Below are 17368 nucleotides of genomic sequence, written 5' to 3'. Positions count from 1 at the left end.
AGGAGTGTTTTCATTTCTAAAAATTCACTTCTGATATATGTATATGTGTGTGTGTGTATTTTAAAAGATCCTCAAAAGTAAAAATCTATCTATTATCTGATTGCAGGTGACTTCAGAACCTCATTATTACTTTGAAAGTATCCATCAGTTTCTTGTACACAATAAATTTTCAATCTATGCTTGTGCAATTAATAAAGCTCACAACTCTCATAGAACATTTTATTAAATAATCATCTTTTATGTTACAAAAAATCTGCTTCCTTGCTTATAGAGCAGAGATGTCAGCAATCCCCAGGCACTGTTTTGTTTTTGGTTCGTTTTGTTTTCGGCAACAGAGAGTTTAGTGAACCTGGTTTCTTTGTTACCAATATCATACACTGAACTTATTTGATAATAGTCCATGACTCAGGGCCAGGCAACTATTTTCTGAAGAAAAAGGCTTTATAGGCAGACATTTTTCTATGTAATATTATGTTTACAAGTACCAGTGACACTAGGAAAGCCATTTTTTTTTCTTTTTTGTGACCGGTAAGGGGATCGCAACCCTTGGCTTGGTGTCGCCCTCACCGCGCTCAGCCAGTGAGCGCACCGACCGTCCCTACATAGGATCCGAACCCGTGGCAGGAGCGCTGCTGCGCTCCCAGCACTGCACTCTCCGAGTGAGCCACGGGGCCAGCCCAGAAAGCCATTTAGATGCAGATGTTTTCATTTTTGTTTTTTATTTACTTGGTTGTCCCTGACATCTTAAATTCTACCTTATGTCATTTTCTCACATGATTAAAAAAAGTGATTCTTTATTAAAACACAAATCCCTTTGGAGGTCATTTAAATTGTCCAGTTTTCAGCAACATATGGCTAACCACATTCTGGTAGTAATGGTGAGTGGAAATTAGACTACGTAGTCTGCAGGGGCAGCCGTGTTTACAAATTAAAATTCGGATCCTACCTCAACGCAATGTAACCTGAGGAAATTTGGCATTCCGTGGAGACAGGAAAGTACCTGAGGGACAAAAATGAGTTTGAAAAGGAATCAGAAAGTGCCCAAGTCTGACTCCACCTCTTCAAAACACGCACCAGAGAAGTAGATAGTAGATTTTGCTCTTGGGAAAAATATTACTTTCTTAGTTCACCTGGTGGAAAATTAGTGGCAACTACTTAAGCGGTTTGAGATTTATCTCAACAATATCTGTAACAGGAGTGCAATTTGTATTTTTGTATTGAGATCATCCCCCCCACACACACACACAATGAAATATTAAAAAGCCTTAAAAATTGTCACTGAGGGGCCGGCCTCCTGGCTCACTCGGGACAGTGCGGCGCTGGGACTGCAGCGGCGCTCCCGCCGGGGGTTCGGATCCTATATAGGGACGGCCGGTGCGCTCACTGGCTGAGCGCAGTGTGGGCAACACCAAGCCAAGGGTTGCAATCCCCTTACCGGTTTTAAAAAAAAAAATTGTCACTGAGAATCACTTTTCCAAAAAAAAAAGAAAATATATTAATTTCATTGGATTTCACTTACAGGTATTCTAGCTTTCTAGAAAGCAAGGGGGAAACTTCATAACTATAAACAAGACAAACAAACAAAAATAACAACAAATCTACAACTCTGTTTACTCCAGGTGGAGTTTCAGAAGAAACATTAAACCCCCTGTGGTATTGGAGTACATAAACTGGTACATGTCTTGCACATCTTACTGCTTTTTTCTTTGCACAAATTTTGCATATATTATATTTGTGGCAAGAAAATTAACCACATTTAGACTCAAGATGTACAGATAATATCCATAATTATTGTATATTTTCTTGAAATATTGATCGACAATAACCATTTAAGGACTGCATAGGAACCTGTGTTTGTAATTGCATTGTAATGGGTCACACATTGTAAAATATTTCTCAGAAGATGACCAAAGGTCACACATTGTAAAATATTTCTCATGTTGCACAACTTCAACAGGCACTATTTTTTTTTTCTTCTTATTTCCTGGATTTTCTTAATGCAATGGTTCCTCACATCACTTTCTATTAAGAGGAATACCAGTAATGTTCTAGTGCCAGGTTGATATAAATCAAGTAAACTATCTCCCAATGTGGCAAACCTCCTTATTTTCTCCCTTCTGCCCTCAATTAGTGTTGGGATCCTGCCTTGGATTAGGATAAGTGAAACTTGAGTCACCTCTGAGGAGTCATTTATGGGTCACTAATTTTGTGAATTTACAAAATTCAAAAAACACACTATATCATTCTATGACAGTATTGAAGAGAATTTACTTTTAAAACTAATCTGCTTTGCTGCACATTATTCAAGAATCTATTGTGAGTAATCTCTATGGATTCAATGAAACTTAATATCGAAGAAACTAAAAGTTATTCATCACCTTTGGCTTTCAGATTATAATGAGGTTATTAGAGAAAACTCAGGACATGTGTGATAAAATATGAAATATATGATAACATGTTATGATGATTAGATAATATAAAACACACTTGACTGTGGTAAGAAGGCCAAATTTTCCTTTATACAGGATGAAGTCTCCTTGTCCTTACAGGTCATTTGTTAAAATTTATTTTAAGAAAACACCAGAACATGATAAGTTACGTATGTTTCATTCTACTCATATCAGACTTCTTATATGCAGAATGGCATATAAACCAAATGGCCATTAGAAGAGGATAGATTAAATAAAGTAATGTACAAGAATAGAAAAGAATGCATTGTTTCTAATCATAACATTCATTTATACATAAAGACTGTTTATTCTAACACCATTTTTGTTTACAAGTTAGAAATCTGATAGTATAATCAACAAAATCTGCCTAAGCAGTGCCATTATAGTTCCTTTATGATTTCCTTACAAACATCTTTGGTTTGTGTGTGTGTGTGTTTGGAATAGTGTCTGTGTAAGTGCATCTGTGTAAGTGTGTCAGCATGGGTGGGTGTATATTTATTTTGTACATTATGCAATTATACGAAATGCCTGTGGAGGGATTGTTGAACTGGAAATAATGAATGCTGACTGATTATACTGTTTTTAATTAAGAATACTGTTTTTAATTAAGAATAATATTAAGCATTAAGGTAGAAAGGAACAAAATGAAAATTGAAATATCTGATGGTAAACCTTTCTATTATATCAGTCTCTTATTCCTGAGAGACTGAGGGTTCAGCACCCAGGGACCAGACACAGAAGTAGTTATACAATCTAGGTCTGTCAGGAGACAATGTTGAATATTTGTGCGGATAGAGCTGCATCCAACAATGAAGTCAATAGTTCTGAGACAGGTATGAAGATTTTTTATTGATTTTCTGATTTATGTTGCATATTTCTTTAATTTTTTTATCTTTTTTCTTTAAATAAAATCATGTTATAAAACCAAAGGAGACTATGAAACTTAATGCAAAATTTATTGTAATCACTTAAATCTATTTATTTATTTTAGATACGTATATGCGTGTGTGTGTGTATATATATATGTACATATATGCACAGATAGAAAATACAATAAAATGCTAGCATGGCTTATGGAGGTGGTCAGACATTATTTACTGTTCATAATCTCTTACCTGTACTTATATATATATTTTTCTAAATGTTCTCATAAAGGACATCATTATTTTTAAAGATATATTTAAAGGGACAGGTATGTAAGCAGGTTTAGGCCATGGTTTTGGAGATTTGCACATTGATCACTATGCCATTATTCAGATAAAATCCCTTTTCGGTATTCATGTATGTGCAACTCCCCTTACACCTCCACCGAATGGAGAGGGGCATGTATGATATTACATAGGACATGATGGGTTTGAGTAAAATATAACAGTCGAGGCTTGAATTTAATTAGCCTCCCAAGGACCACTTTTAACCAAAGCCGGCAGACTTCAGAGTCATACAAAAAAATAAGGATAAAATAAAACAACAACAACAAAAAATATTACTCTGGGGAACTGGGACGGGAAAACCCCATTCAGAAACTAAACTCTCTGAGGTTACGAAACTGTGGACATATAAATATTTTTATCATGCGTCTTACACATCCGATCTGTTGGTGAATGGATCATGTGTATTTTAGTTTAATAGGGCAGAAGGACTCATACAGTAAACCGTAGCCCCTTTCCTGCCTGTCACCTGTGCTACCAGCACCCATACAATTAGGTTCAAAATCCTCCTCCTAGTCTCCGCTGAGCAACAGCAGCTTTCTGAGGAGAGCACGGTTAGCCCTGGCACTTCCCTGCCCATCCACTCGAGCTTACTGCTCATAACGACCCTTCCACCCACTTCTCCAGCAATCACCACCCTCCCTAATCTTCCTCCTCTGTCCTGAACCACAGACTACTCCATCCCACTGAAAATGGGATGCAGCCTTGTTTATTGAAGCTGGATAGGACCTGAGAAGTGCACGTGGGCAGTAGGGGAATGTAACATCCAGGACCAGGCCATAGCTCTGTCTGCTCCACAATTTTGGACGTTGACGGAAAGGTATTGAGACATATTCATTACCTGCACTTCTCACTTAATTATGACCCTCTATTACAGAAAATAGCAGCATTTCTATGACTCTGAAGACAATAATCATCATACAATGTAGGTTATTTGGACAAATTAATTGTAAGAACTATTACTTTGAACTCAGAGGACACCAGTTTCTTAATCTATAAAACAGCAGGAGCAACAATCATCACAAGTGCTACGTAGGTTTGCATGGAAATATCATGACTTAATTTGGATGAAAGTATGTTATAACCCCTGTGCAGTGAAATGTAAGAGATATTATCATTTTATTGATTTACATTAAATTGGATGTATTTTTTCTAGACTCAGTGTACATTCATAGCTATAAAAGCTAAAAAACTCATGTTATATAAAATTGGATTCACCACCCATTTTTCACATACATGTGTAAGGAAATAAAATCCTTAATTATTTTTTTTCTCGTGTTTTTCTTTAAAGGCACTGATTCAATAGTCTTTACATATTACCAGCAATCCATTATTTGTTTGTGCTTGCAGTGGATTACAGATTGCTGCCTACCTGTCATATGCCATCACAGCCAAGAGGAAAGATTCTGTGTCAACCAAAGAGCAGAAAAAATATAACTGTGCAGCACAGCCATTGTAGGAAAGGCCTTCTCATCAGAAACCAAATTTACAAGTAATTTGGGGGCAATGAAGAAGAGTAGCATGCATCTATGAAGGACAGCATGCAGGGGAAAAAGTACGTAGGAGTGTGCAAGTAGGAACTGACTGTGATTAGTAAAATCATCCCAAGGTTCCCCATCAGGGTAGATAGAAAGAAACACAGCGAAAAGAAGACTCTGCTTCTGAGTCTCTGGAGTCATGACAGATCAGTAATGGAAATGTTAATAATAACCTGGATAATGACACGCACGCGCGCGCACGCGCACACACACACACACACACACACACACACACACACACACACACACACACACAAGGAAAAGATCAATATAAATAAAACAGTGATTCTAACTCCAACATTTCTTATAATCCATGTGCTGGGCTGTGCTAGGCACACCAATTCCATAACTAAGACATTTCTTAAGACTGTTTCACATGAGTCCAGGAGAAATAAGTATTTTAGGGGGAAAAAAAAATGACATGACCTCTCTTTTGGCTTATCACATGGATGTGGGGAGTCATTTCCATTAAAGGACCACCAGAAACCCTGGGAACTCAACAGCTGCAGGAGATACAGAAACTGGGCAGTGGTTAAAAAATGTGGATGTCTCTGTTGTTCCCCCCAAATAGCAAATAGTCATCATTAATGAAGTAACCCAACTTGCATTATCAGATAACTACAGCGCAGTTGATGAAAATGTCACTGTAGTATCCAGCAAATCATATTTGGTGTTAATTTAAGAAAATGTTGAAGTTATTTGGTACTGTTGGCTCATTTTTGTTTTTGTAAGTAAATCCTGCTTGACTGGGCTATGTAAGCCTCGGGAGTAATACCTCTTTTCGGGTAGGTTAGACCTTGACCAATATTTTATTGCCTACATTAGTGATAGTGGCACTTGACATGGCCATGGGACATGTCCAGGGTTGGAGTTGAGGTTAGAACTTGGAGCAAAGAGCTATACTCACATTAAGGTGCCAATTGCTCCACTTTTTTAGGTATAGGCTCAATGATTTTCAAATGTTTTATAGATTGTGTGACTTCAAAGATGCACAAAACACTGTGGCTGCTTGGGAAATCTTTCTGGCACTGATTTCTTTGAATATCCAGTGTTTCAACATAGACTTATTTTAAAGAAAAGAAATATAAACCTCTGTTCTTTCTTTTTTCCCTTTGTTAATTCCTTTTTCCTTTTATTCCATTATTATCTGTCCCTTTCTTACCTTCTTTTCTTCCTCATTTCCTTGGATCTTTTCAGTTGTGCAGGTCTGTACCTTAAAACTGAGAATAGACAGCAATAAGTACTCCAACTTATCATAACGTAATAATGTGTATGACTGAGTACCGTCATTATGATTACTGGGAAGGAGATATGGCCAGGATGCAGGATGGACAGTTTTTCTCTGTCATTAATCTTCTCTGGGGTGGTTTTATGACATGTTTGCCAATTTTTTGACATTCTCCCAACATGAGGTAAAACCTAATTTCACTCCAATGCTCCCACCTCTTCTTGAGGTTGGACCACCACGATTGACTCAGTTTTAACTAATTAGAATGTGGTACAAGGGACATTGCAGGACTTCTGAAGTTAGGTCATAAAAGATGATACAGCTTCCTTCTGTTTTTTTCTCACTCATGGGATGCTTAGCTAGGAACCTGGCCACCATGCAGTGAGGAAAGCCCATGAAAAGTCGCCCACGTGGAGAGAAATTGAGGCCATTGGCCAATAGTCAGTGTCGACCATCAGACGTGAAGTGAGCAGCCCAGCCTTCGGATGGTTCCAGTTTTCAAACTTTGTGCAACAAAGGCAGACTGGCTCCTTGTGCCCTGTTCAAATTCCTGACCCACAGAATCCGTGAACTGAATCAGTGGTTTTTTTATAGCTGTAAGTCTTGGGGTAATTTGATATACAGATATAGTAAGTGGAGTAAACTCTAATCACTATTCTTAGCTAAGATTTATCAGAAATTAAACCTTTATATTTTATTGACCACTTGGATATGGTGTGGGCATATCTGAATTTAAGGAAATTTGACTCAAATCCTTAAGTTAATTTAAATAAAATAAAAGTAAAAAAGTGGAAATTAGGTCCTCCTGTCATGATTTTTGGATCTATGGCAGGTAGAAGTAATTAATTCTGTAATTCTTAGGAGGGGTTAGGAATTATTTCCGTAAGTGTGACTTTCTTCTTGCTAGAGCATTAGCATAGTGTTTTTGCAAGAATAAAGGTATGGCATTTATTCTATTATGATATCATTACTGAAGTGGAGTGGGAGACTATTTATTTTCTTTTCATCTTTTCTTGCTAGACTTTTTCAACACCCATTCCTTTATCCTACTCACACCACACCTTTTGTAGTTTTTACATTTTAATGATGTGAAATGGTACTTCCCAAACTTTATTTTGATACCACCTTCCCAATTTCTGTCCTGTTTGTCCTTCTGTTGTATTATTTGTTTTTAATTTATCATTATATGTACTTAGAGTTTTACATACAGCTATTTATAAGGAAAGTTTTACATCACCGAAGTAATGATTTGTATCATTTGCCATAAATATACAGTATCCATACAAATAAATATAATGAAAATAAAAGGGGTATTAAATTCTAGTTAGATGTTACAATTGCCAGTGACTCTGAAATTAGAATGGTAGGTACTAAAGAAGCATCATGAAACTTGTTGCTTTTTATAAGTGCAAGGATTGTAAGAGAACTGAAAAGGGAATATACTTCTCTCCACATGAGTCTCAGGAGTATAGTCTCAGGTATAATAGCAGGAGTCCTCAATTTATCATCAGTGTTTGCATGCCTATTTTGCCTATTACATCTTTCTCATAGTATTCCTAATCATAATTTCATAAATATTTGTCTTGTTAATGAACCTATTTATCTTTTGCATCCTTAATTTTGAGGGCTGTTGGTTGACGCTTCTAGTGAATGGAGCCATCCCCTTAACTATTTGGGAAATATTTCAGACCCTTGCCCTAACTGAGCTGAGGGCAGAGCTGGTTTATATGTTTTTGGTCAAACATTATTCTAGGTGTGTCTGTGAGCGTGTTTTGGGATGAGATGAATGTTTAAATCGGTAGACTGGGTAAAGCACATTGCCCTTTCTAATGTGGGTGGTTTTTATCTAATCAGTAGAATGTCTAAATAACACAAAAAGGCTGATCCTCCCTTAAAGGGAACTCCTCATGCCTGAATATCTCAAGCGGGGATAACAGTCTTTTCCTGCCTTCAGACTTGAATTAAAACCTCAACTCTTCTTGGGTCCTGAGCCTGCCTGATTATGGATTGGGACTTGCTCCATCAGGTCTCTGGTTCTCAGGCCTTCGGATTTGGACTGGAACTAAATATTGGCTTTCCTGGGTCTTCAGCTTGCCTACAGCAGATTTTGAGACTTTTCTCCATTTTAGATATATAGGTAGACAGATAGATACATAGAGGCAGGGTTCTCCAGAGAATCAGAACCAATAGGAGATTATATAAGAGCACTTCAAAGTTCATGGAAAGATTCATATTACCTTTTAATTTTATTTTTCCATGAACATTTTAAAGTGCCATGTATATAGACATGAAATGTACATATTACTTATATGTAATCTATTGGCTCTGATATAAACATGCACTCAATTCTATGAGTACCTATAGCACACAATATTTTCGTGCATCTGTCATGCATTTTGTTACTGCCTCAGTCATGGAAGGTGATAAAACAAATTCCAGAACAGAGACTAGATTTGCAAAGTGATGAGTGTGTGTGTGTTGGGGGGGCTTGAAGTAATTAAACTTACTGTCATATTAACAGGATAAAGGGCATAAGAATCCTGGTATCATAGACATTGTCCCAGTCCTTTCCTGACTGCCATTGTTCTTCCTCACCTGATTTGCATCTTGCAGAAACTTGTGCAGAGCATTTGCAGAAGAGATTCCTGTGAGTTCCGGAATGCGTCCTGGGTGGTTTGTCCCTGGGTCACTCTATTTGCTCACCTATCCCTCCTAAAGGCCATGAGTTCCTAATCAGTCATTTCCCTTTATCAGTGCTTATTGTTTTAATCCGTTCCCTTCATCCCAAGAGAAAGGCACTAACGTGATTCTGTGAGTTCTAGTGGAGTGGAGGCTGCACTGTCAGAGCCAGGCTGGCTTCTGTGGCCTTAAGCAACTCAAGGTGGGCTCCTCAGTGGCAGCTGCCAACTGCCAGAAAGCTAGAGCTTCTGATTATGTCTTCCTGAAAAACAGTTCTATTAGGCAAAAGTGACATTTTTAAGCCCTGATGTGTGTCTGACTCATAAAAGTTCAGGAGTTTGTCACAGAGAGGAGACTACAGTGATTTTAAGATTTCAGGAGCTGCTGGAGTTGGATAGATAATTTTTGCCCTTCCTAATATTATGTATTAGGTGCACTCTTACAACTGGGTGAAATAGAGTCATCATTGTAACTGCATTTTCATTATCATAATAATTAGACATAAAATTGATATTTATGTATAACTTGTAATTTGAAGACATTCCTTACTTATGACTCTGGGCTTTACAAATTAAAATCTGGATTCAGTTGGCCAATGAAATGTCACAGTATAAAGAGAATTTTGAAACAATGAGGCTTTCACTGCTTTGAGACTATTGGCATGTTAAAGTACAAATATATCTATATTTTTCTCACTTTTATTAGACGAGTACATGTTTGCTCAAAACAACTGCTGGTTTGTCTAGTCCCCAAACAATCCTTCACATTTTTTATTATGTTTGGTGGCTTTTTTAAGCATCCTCATGGCCTTGAACACATTTGCTCCTCCCGGCTGAACTGGGCAGGAGGTGAGTCAGATAGACTCTGTCCATTTGACAGGTTTGAACGTGGACAGAGGCAGCAGCTGGTTAGATCAGGTGGTCCAACCTTGGAGCCTGTGCCCCTGACCACACAGCCATACTGCCTGAAGATCAGGAGGGAGGGGTTGGACATTGTCTCCTAAATATTGCCCACTCTTCATATTGTTGTACTCTTTAGAGACGGCTATTTCTTTGCCCTCATTACTGGGGCTCCCTAAATGCCACCTCCAGTGCTGCCAATTTAATCCTGGCCCTAGGAAGACATAGGGTGATGGGACAAAATTCAACGCCTCGAAGCCATGGTTTCCCTTTGGCTGCACTTTCTCTGTCACCCGATTAAAGCACAGGGTTTGGTAGTCTGCTCCATGGCTGCAAAGTCACGAGAAACTTACAGCAGGTCAACAGTAACCTGTATATCTTGGGTGACTTCCCAGTCACACTGTGACCTCCCCAAAGCCAGGGCTATGACTATCTCTGGATTCTTAAGAACCTAGTTCAAAAGGTGTTTGCTAAATGAAAGCATGATCCTGCAGACCAGTCTTGTGGTGGTTCAAGGAAGCATGTTTGCTTAGCTTGATCACAGACAGATGGTGACACTGGGTGTTGTACACAAACCTTCTTCTCAACACTTCCTGTGGAGGCAGGATCATGGTTAGCCAACAATTATGGAGGCAGCTAACAATTACTGGGTGCCATGTGCTTGCAGAGGGCAAACTACCCATCTCCAGAAATTCTAGGTTTCTCTAGACTCTCTGAAAGGGTTGTAGAATTGGGTGGGACGACAATAGACCTGGTGGGCAGAGGGCTGGGCTGGGATGGGCTGGGTATGGAGAAATTGCTTATTACAGAAGAAGAAACAGGGAGTGTGTTTTTGGATTTTGGGGGCCAGACAAACAGAAGAATTGTGCATTTGTTGTTATACATGCACACACAAACACACACAGGTCAGTAAACTCAGTCTCTAAATTATTTCTTCAATGGAGACATGGCTTTTAAAGGTAAGCCTTGAAGTGGGCATCCCACTGTCACCTTCTTCTACCACCTAACTGACCCTACTGTTCTCTGCCTTGCTTTGGCTGTTCCCAAGCACATCCTATCTCTGCATTTATCTCCTATGCCATCCAGTGCTGCTGAATTGGAAGACAGTTTCATCTTCCAAGAAATCCACTTCTTAGAAAATTAGGCCCCAACACTTAAAGAAATAGGGATCAGGAAGGTCTGGGGTCTTAGGACATGCTTAAAATGGTGACATGACACAGAGAGTTGCCACACCTCTGTTTTTCTAAGTGAAATTACCCACCAAAGGGACTCCTGAAAGTTAAGCCCAGTAGCTTCATCTGGAGCAGAGCAACTGCCCACATGATTTATGAAGTTAGCACTGTTATAGGGGTTGGCAGTGACCACCGGCTTAGGCCTTCGTATCCCAGCTGGCTGCAGAAGGGAGGGAAAACAACCTCAGGAAAGTGATTAGGAGCCCCTGTTTAGGAGCTGGGATTCAGAGTTTCAGATGCAGTTGGAGATTCCAAAGTGTGTGGACGGGAGAGTGCCCCTCCTCCCAGGCGTGGGGGTGCCACTTAATTTCTCTTAGTGCTGGAAGGGGATTTGGTGGAACTGATTTGGTAGAAGGGTTAATGCATTGTTATGGCTGCCAGTTGGCCAATTGAATTGCTAGTAATTCGGGTAAGGGAAGCATTTATTTTGACACACTGAATGTGAGTCCACCAAGAGTTGGTATCTTGGTTGCAGCAGTGTGTGTGTGCGCGCGCGCGCCTTAGATATGCTCTTGCTTTTACTCCTGTCAGCTTCTGCTGTTATCCAAGGAGTTGTCATTACTATTCTTTGTCTACTCAACAGCCCCTACCCCCTGCCACCGTAGAAATCACAAGTCATTTTTCTACTATGCCATGTTACTGGAGAACTGTGTTCATATAGGCTCTTCTCTCTTATAGAACAGGCGTCTCCTAAGAGGGATGCACCCGAGATAATCCACTAGGTCAGGGGGCAGTAAACTACAGCCCACGGTCAAGTTCCACCCATCACTTGTTTTTATAAATAAAGTTTTATTGAAACACAACCACAACCATTTGTTTAGGAATTGCCTAGTACTTCTTCACCCTGCAAGGGCAGAGTTGAATTGCTGCAACATCTGTCCCACAAAGCCAAGAGTGTTTACTGTGGTCTTTGAACAGAAAGAAATTACTGACTTCTGAGGGTTGCGAGATTTAGCAAATAAAAATACAGGATACCCATGTAAGCTTGAATTTTAGGTGAATGATAAATACATTTTTTAGCAAAAGTTTGTCCCAAATTTAACTGAGTAGCATGCATTTTTTTGTTTGTTTGTTTGTTTTTTCTTTTTTTAAATCTGGCAACCCTATGACCACTGCACTAGGATATGGGAAGGAAATATAGCAGCTTCTGTTCACTTTTTTCTTTTATCTTAGTCCATTTCATTCCTATTTCTTTGGATATTTTGTAATATTACTTGTGGCATATACCTCACTTGTAGGTAAATAAGTGTACAGATATTGGTGGGGTTTGCTCAAATTTTATTACTGATTAATTTTATTTATTGATAGTGGCATGTAATCACAGCAGATTGGAGGCCATTAGGAAAGCAGGAAAACTTGGGCCCTGGTGACTAGGCAGGGTTTTAGGGGTGCCCTCTGGGGAAGTGTGGGCAGAGGACAGAGCTCACATTGCAGCTCTGGCTTATTTTAGTTGTCTAAATGCTCTGGTTTCTGAGTCTTCCTGTGCAGGTGGAGCTAAGACTCAGTTCCCGCGCAGGGTTATAGTGAGAACCCAGTGGAAATGTATATCTGCAGTGCTGCCCAGAGCCTCTGGTGTATAGAAGGGGCACTATCAATGTTCTCTTTCTTTCTCCTCACATGAAAATAAGTCTTCTAGGAAAAGTGAAGTACAACAGTCCGCAGAACACACGAGTGAACTTCCACCAGATGGGCCTTGTCTGCCCAGCATTGCACTGGCTACCGTGGCGACTCATGGGGTTTAAACTGTTTATGTCTGTGGAGTCAGAGCATTCTGCCATGTGGTTTTGGTTCACATGGGGTTTGGTGACACAATTTTGTTTTCACTTTGGTTTCTCATGTGAGTTTCCGTCCATCATCTCTTTTGTATCTAGCATTCTTGCGAAACTTTGTGGGGATTCATTTGAAATTGTGCAGTGAACAGCCGCCACCATGACTGTCATAGTAAGAGCCAAGAGCCTTCCAAGAGTGGTGGCCAGCCAAGGAAATGGCTACCTCCTGGGCCTTCCAGCCCTCAGAGGAAACGCCCACCCTTCTCCTTGGAGGAGACACTTTAGTGTCTTTTTCTTTCTTTCTTTTTTTTTTAATAAGAATATTTTATTTTATATTATTTTATTTTATTTTATTTTTATTTTTATTTTTATTTTTATTTTAAAAATTTTTTTAAATTTTATTTTGTCGATATACAATGTGGTTGATTTTTGTGACCCATTACCGAAACCTCCCTCCCTCCTCCCTCTTCTCCCTCCCACCCAACAATGTCCTTTCTGTTTGCTTGTCATATCAGCTTCAAGGAACTGTAGTTGTTATGTCTTCTTTCCCCACCTCCCCCCCAGTTTTTTTTTTTTGTGTGTGTGTGTGTGTGTGAATTTATTTATTTATTTTTAGCTCCCACAAATAAGTGAGAACATGTGGTATTTCTCTTTCTGTGTCTGACTTGTTTCACTTAATATAATTCTCTCAAGGTCCGTCCATGTTGTTGCAAATGGCAGTATTTCATTCGTTTTTATAGCTGAGTAGTATTCCATTGTGTAGATGTACCACATTTTCCGTATCCACTCATCCGATGATGGACACTTGGGCTGGTTCCAACTCTTGGCTATTGTAAAGAGTGCTGCGATGAACATTGGGGAACAGGTATACCTTCGACTTGATGATTTCCATTCCTCTCGGTATATTCCCAACACTGGGATAGCTGGGTCGTATGGTAGATCTATCTGCAATTGTTTGAGGAACCTCCATACCATTTTCCATAGAGGCTGCACCATTTTGCAGTCCCACCAGCAATGTATGAGAGTTCCTTTTTCTCTGCAACCTCGTCAGCATTTATTATCATTCAGAGTCTTTTGGATTTTAGCCATCCTAACTGGGGTTAGATGGTATCTCAGTGTGGTTTTGATTTGCATTTCCCGGATGCTGAGTGATGTTGAGCATGTTTTCATATGTCTGTTGGCCATTTGTATATCTTCCTTAGAGAAATGCCTACTTAGCTCTTTTGCCCATTTTTTAATTGGATTGCTTGTTTTATTCTTGCAAAGTTGTTTGAGTTCCTTGTATATTCTGGATATTAATCCTTTGTCAGATGTATATTTTGCAAATATTTTCTTCCATTTAGTGAAACAGAGATTGCTTGTAACCTAAGAGAGTGCAGATGCCATGGAGTCATAAGAGCAGGAGTCAGATTGTAATAAATTGAGGAATGAGAGTAAAATATAAGAAACAGAAATGAAATGCAGACATGGAAGGGTGGAAGAGCACACCTTTCTAACAGGACAGGATGAAGATAAAAAGCATGCATATATATATATATATAAGCAGGCATATAAGAGATTTTCGGTCTGATAACTGGTGACTTTTATTTCTCTGTTATGCATGTCATCTTCTAATATTAAGAGGGAATGTGGAAGAGTCAGAGATTTGCTAAGAATGGCGAATGTGTAATAAAACTAATTTGAGGGAATGTGAAAACGTGGTGACTTGAAAAATGTAAGAGGACTCAGCAGTGTCAAAGCAATTTCATGTTGGTGACAATGAATTTATATTGCAATAAATATAACCTGGTTTACAGGCACTTGACTTCTTCGCCATTGACAGAGATAAAAAGATAATTTCATATAGGATTATAATTTTCCTGAACAATTGGGGCCAAAAGAGATTCAAGGAAGTTTCGTGTACTGGCAGAAGTGTTTTCAAATAACATATCACGGAATCAATCTAGACACGGAGGAAGGCAAAATAAGAAATAGACTAATAGATTGGAAAAAATTAGAGTTGGAGACAAGACTGGAGATGCTAATGAAGTCACAGCATTTGTATGTTGGAAAGAGATGAGCAAGTAAGCTAGAGAGGTCATGTCGTGTGCAGAGGGTGGGAAACTTTAACAGTACGTTTTTGAGAAGAATCATTTGAAGTTTATGGCAAAGATCAAGGTATTATATCATACTGTCTATGTTATGCTACATTTTGTCATGTAGAAAAAATGTAAACCCCACCCAGAATTTAATAAGTCATTTTTGAGATGTACAATTTAGTATTTATGAGAAAGAACAAGTGTTCTCATGGGAGAGGGTGGCTGAGGCCAAGTAGAAGAGTTGTTATTTGGAGGTGGAGAGACAAAGAGACATAGTGGTCAAAATGTAGGAGAATCATGGGTATGGAAATTGATGGAGAGGAAGGTTGTGAATCATCGTCAGTGATGAATAAAGAGGATTCCTGGGAGGACATAGGCAACAATGTGAATAGGGAAAATGAACTGTAGTGGGAAAATGATTTAATTTGTAGAAGGAATAATTATGAGAATCTGGAGGAGAATGATGTCAGTAGTATGGTTCTGAGTTGTCAGGTAGAAACTAACAGCAGAGCCAAATTTGGAAATTCTTAGTAGGGTAATTTAATACCCACAAGCTAGTAACCACTAGCGTTTTTCAAATGATGTAATTACTTATTATGCCATACCAGACTTCTTCATTCTATATTATGCTATAATAAACAAAATATAAACACTATGCGATAGGTTCTGATATCAGCTACCACTAAGAATTATTAGTTATAATTAAGCTGATAAGCCTAAAAAGATAATTTCTAGTCTGACAAATCTATATGCTTTTCTATGTATCCTGTGTCATTTTTGCTCTGTGTAAACTCTAATGCAATATTCAACTTGGTTCATTTTTTTTAAGGCCTCAGACTTGATATTGGGATGTTCCTGTTAATTGGTTTATATATTTAATATATTTCTATTAATTTTAAATATTCTCAGATATGACTTATGAAATTTATCTCAAAGTATCAGAAGTCATGACCTATTAAAGTAACATTTTCATACCCTGATAGGTATTTTGTGGGGACATAAACTGCAAATCAGCACTTATATAAGAACTTCCTTTGTAGTTTTTCACAGACTCTGATTAACAAAATTTCATAGGTCATTAGATCCTTGAACCCAAAATCTTGCCTGGAGGTTCTTACCTCCAGGTAGTTAGCTATACAGCTTTATTAGTTTCAGTCTGCAATAATTTTGTTTTCTTTCATACTGACTAGTCTCCTACAAATTTATTTTCAAATTTATTCTTCAAGTTGGTGAGTATTTTTTTTTTATTTTGATGTTTGTGCTTCTGGGATCTTATTCATTAAGTCTTTGTTCAGTCCTACTTCTTAAAGTGTTTCCCCTATGTTTTCCTTTAGGGGTTTTATAGTTTCAGGTCTTATATTTAAGTCTTTAATCCATTTTGAGTTGACTTTGGTAGATGCTGAGAGTGAAGGTCTAGTTTCAATCTTCTTCATATGGATGTCCAAATTTCCCAGCACCATTTATTGAAGGGACATTCTTTTCCGCAATATATGTTCTTGTTGCTTTTGTCAAAGATCAGTTGGCTGTAGCTCTGTGGGTGGATTTCTGGGCTCTCTATTCTGTTCCATTGATCTGAGTGTCTATTTTTGTGCCAGTATTATGCTGCTTTGGTTACTATAGTTTTGTATAATAATTTGAAGTTAGAGAGTGTTATGGTTCTTGTTTTATTATTATTATTATTATTGCTCAAGATAGCTTGGCTATTTGGGGTCTTTTTTTGTTCTATATGAATGTTAGGATTGATTTTCTATTACTGTGAAGAATGTCATTGGTATTTTGATACGAATAGCATTGAGTCTATAGATTGCTTTGGGTAAGTACTGAAGTATTCACAATGTTGATTCTTCCAATTCAAGAACATGGAATGTTTTTCCACCTTTTTGTTTCTTCTTTAATATCTTTTAGTACTGATTTATACTTCTCATTGTAAATATCTTTCACTTTCTTGGTTAAATTGACTCCTAGTTATTGTATATTTTTGGTGACTATTGTAAACGGGCTACCTTTCTTGGTTTCTTTTTCTGCTAGTTTGTTATTAGAGAATAAAAAACTACAGATTTGGGCGTGTTGATTTTGCATCTTGCAACTTTACTGAAATTGTTAATCAGCTCTAAGAGATTTTTGGTGGAGTCTTTAGGATTTACTTTATATAGGATTGTGTCATCAGCGAACAGTGACAGTTTAACTTTGTCTTTCCCATCTGGATGCCCTTTATTTCTTTCTCTTGCTTGATTGCTCTTGTTAGCACTTCTAACACTATGTTAAATAGGAGTGGTGAGAGTGGGCA

Source organism: Cynocephalus volans, chromosome 12 (genome assembly GCF_027409185.1).
Source record: "Cynocephalus volans isolate mCynVol1 chromosome 12, mCynVol1.pri, whole genome shotgun sequence".
In the NCBI taxonomy this organism is placed as follows: domain Eukaryota; kingdom Metazoa; phylum Chordata; class Mammalia; order Dermoptera; family Cynocephalidae; genus Cynocephalus; species Cynocephalus volans.
Note: the sequence above shows the minus strand (reverse complement) of the source record.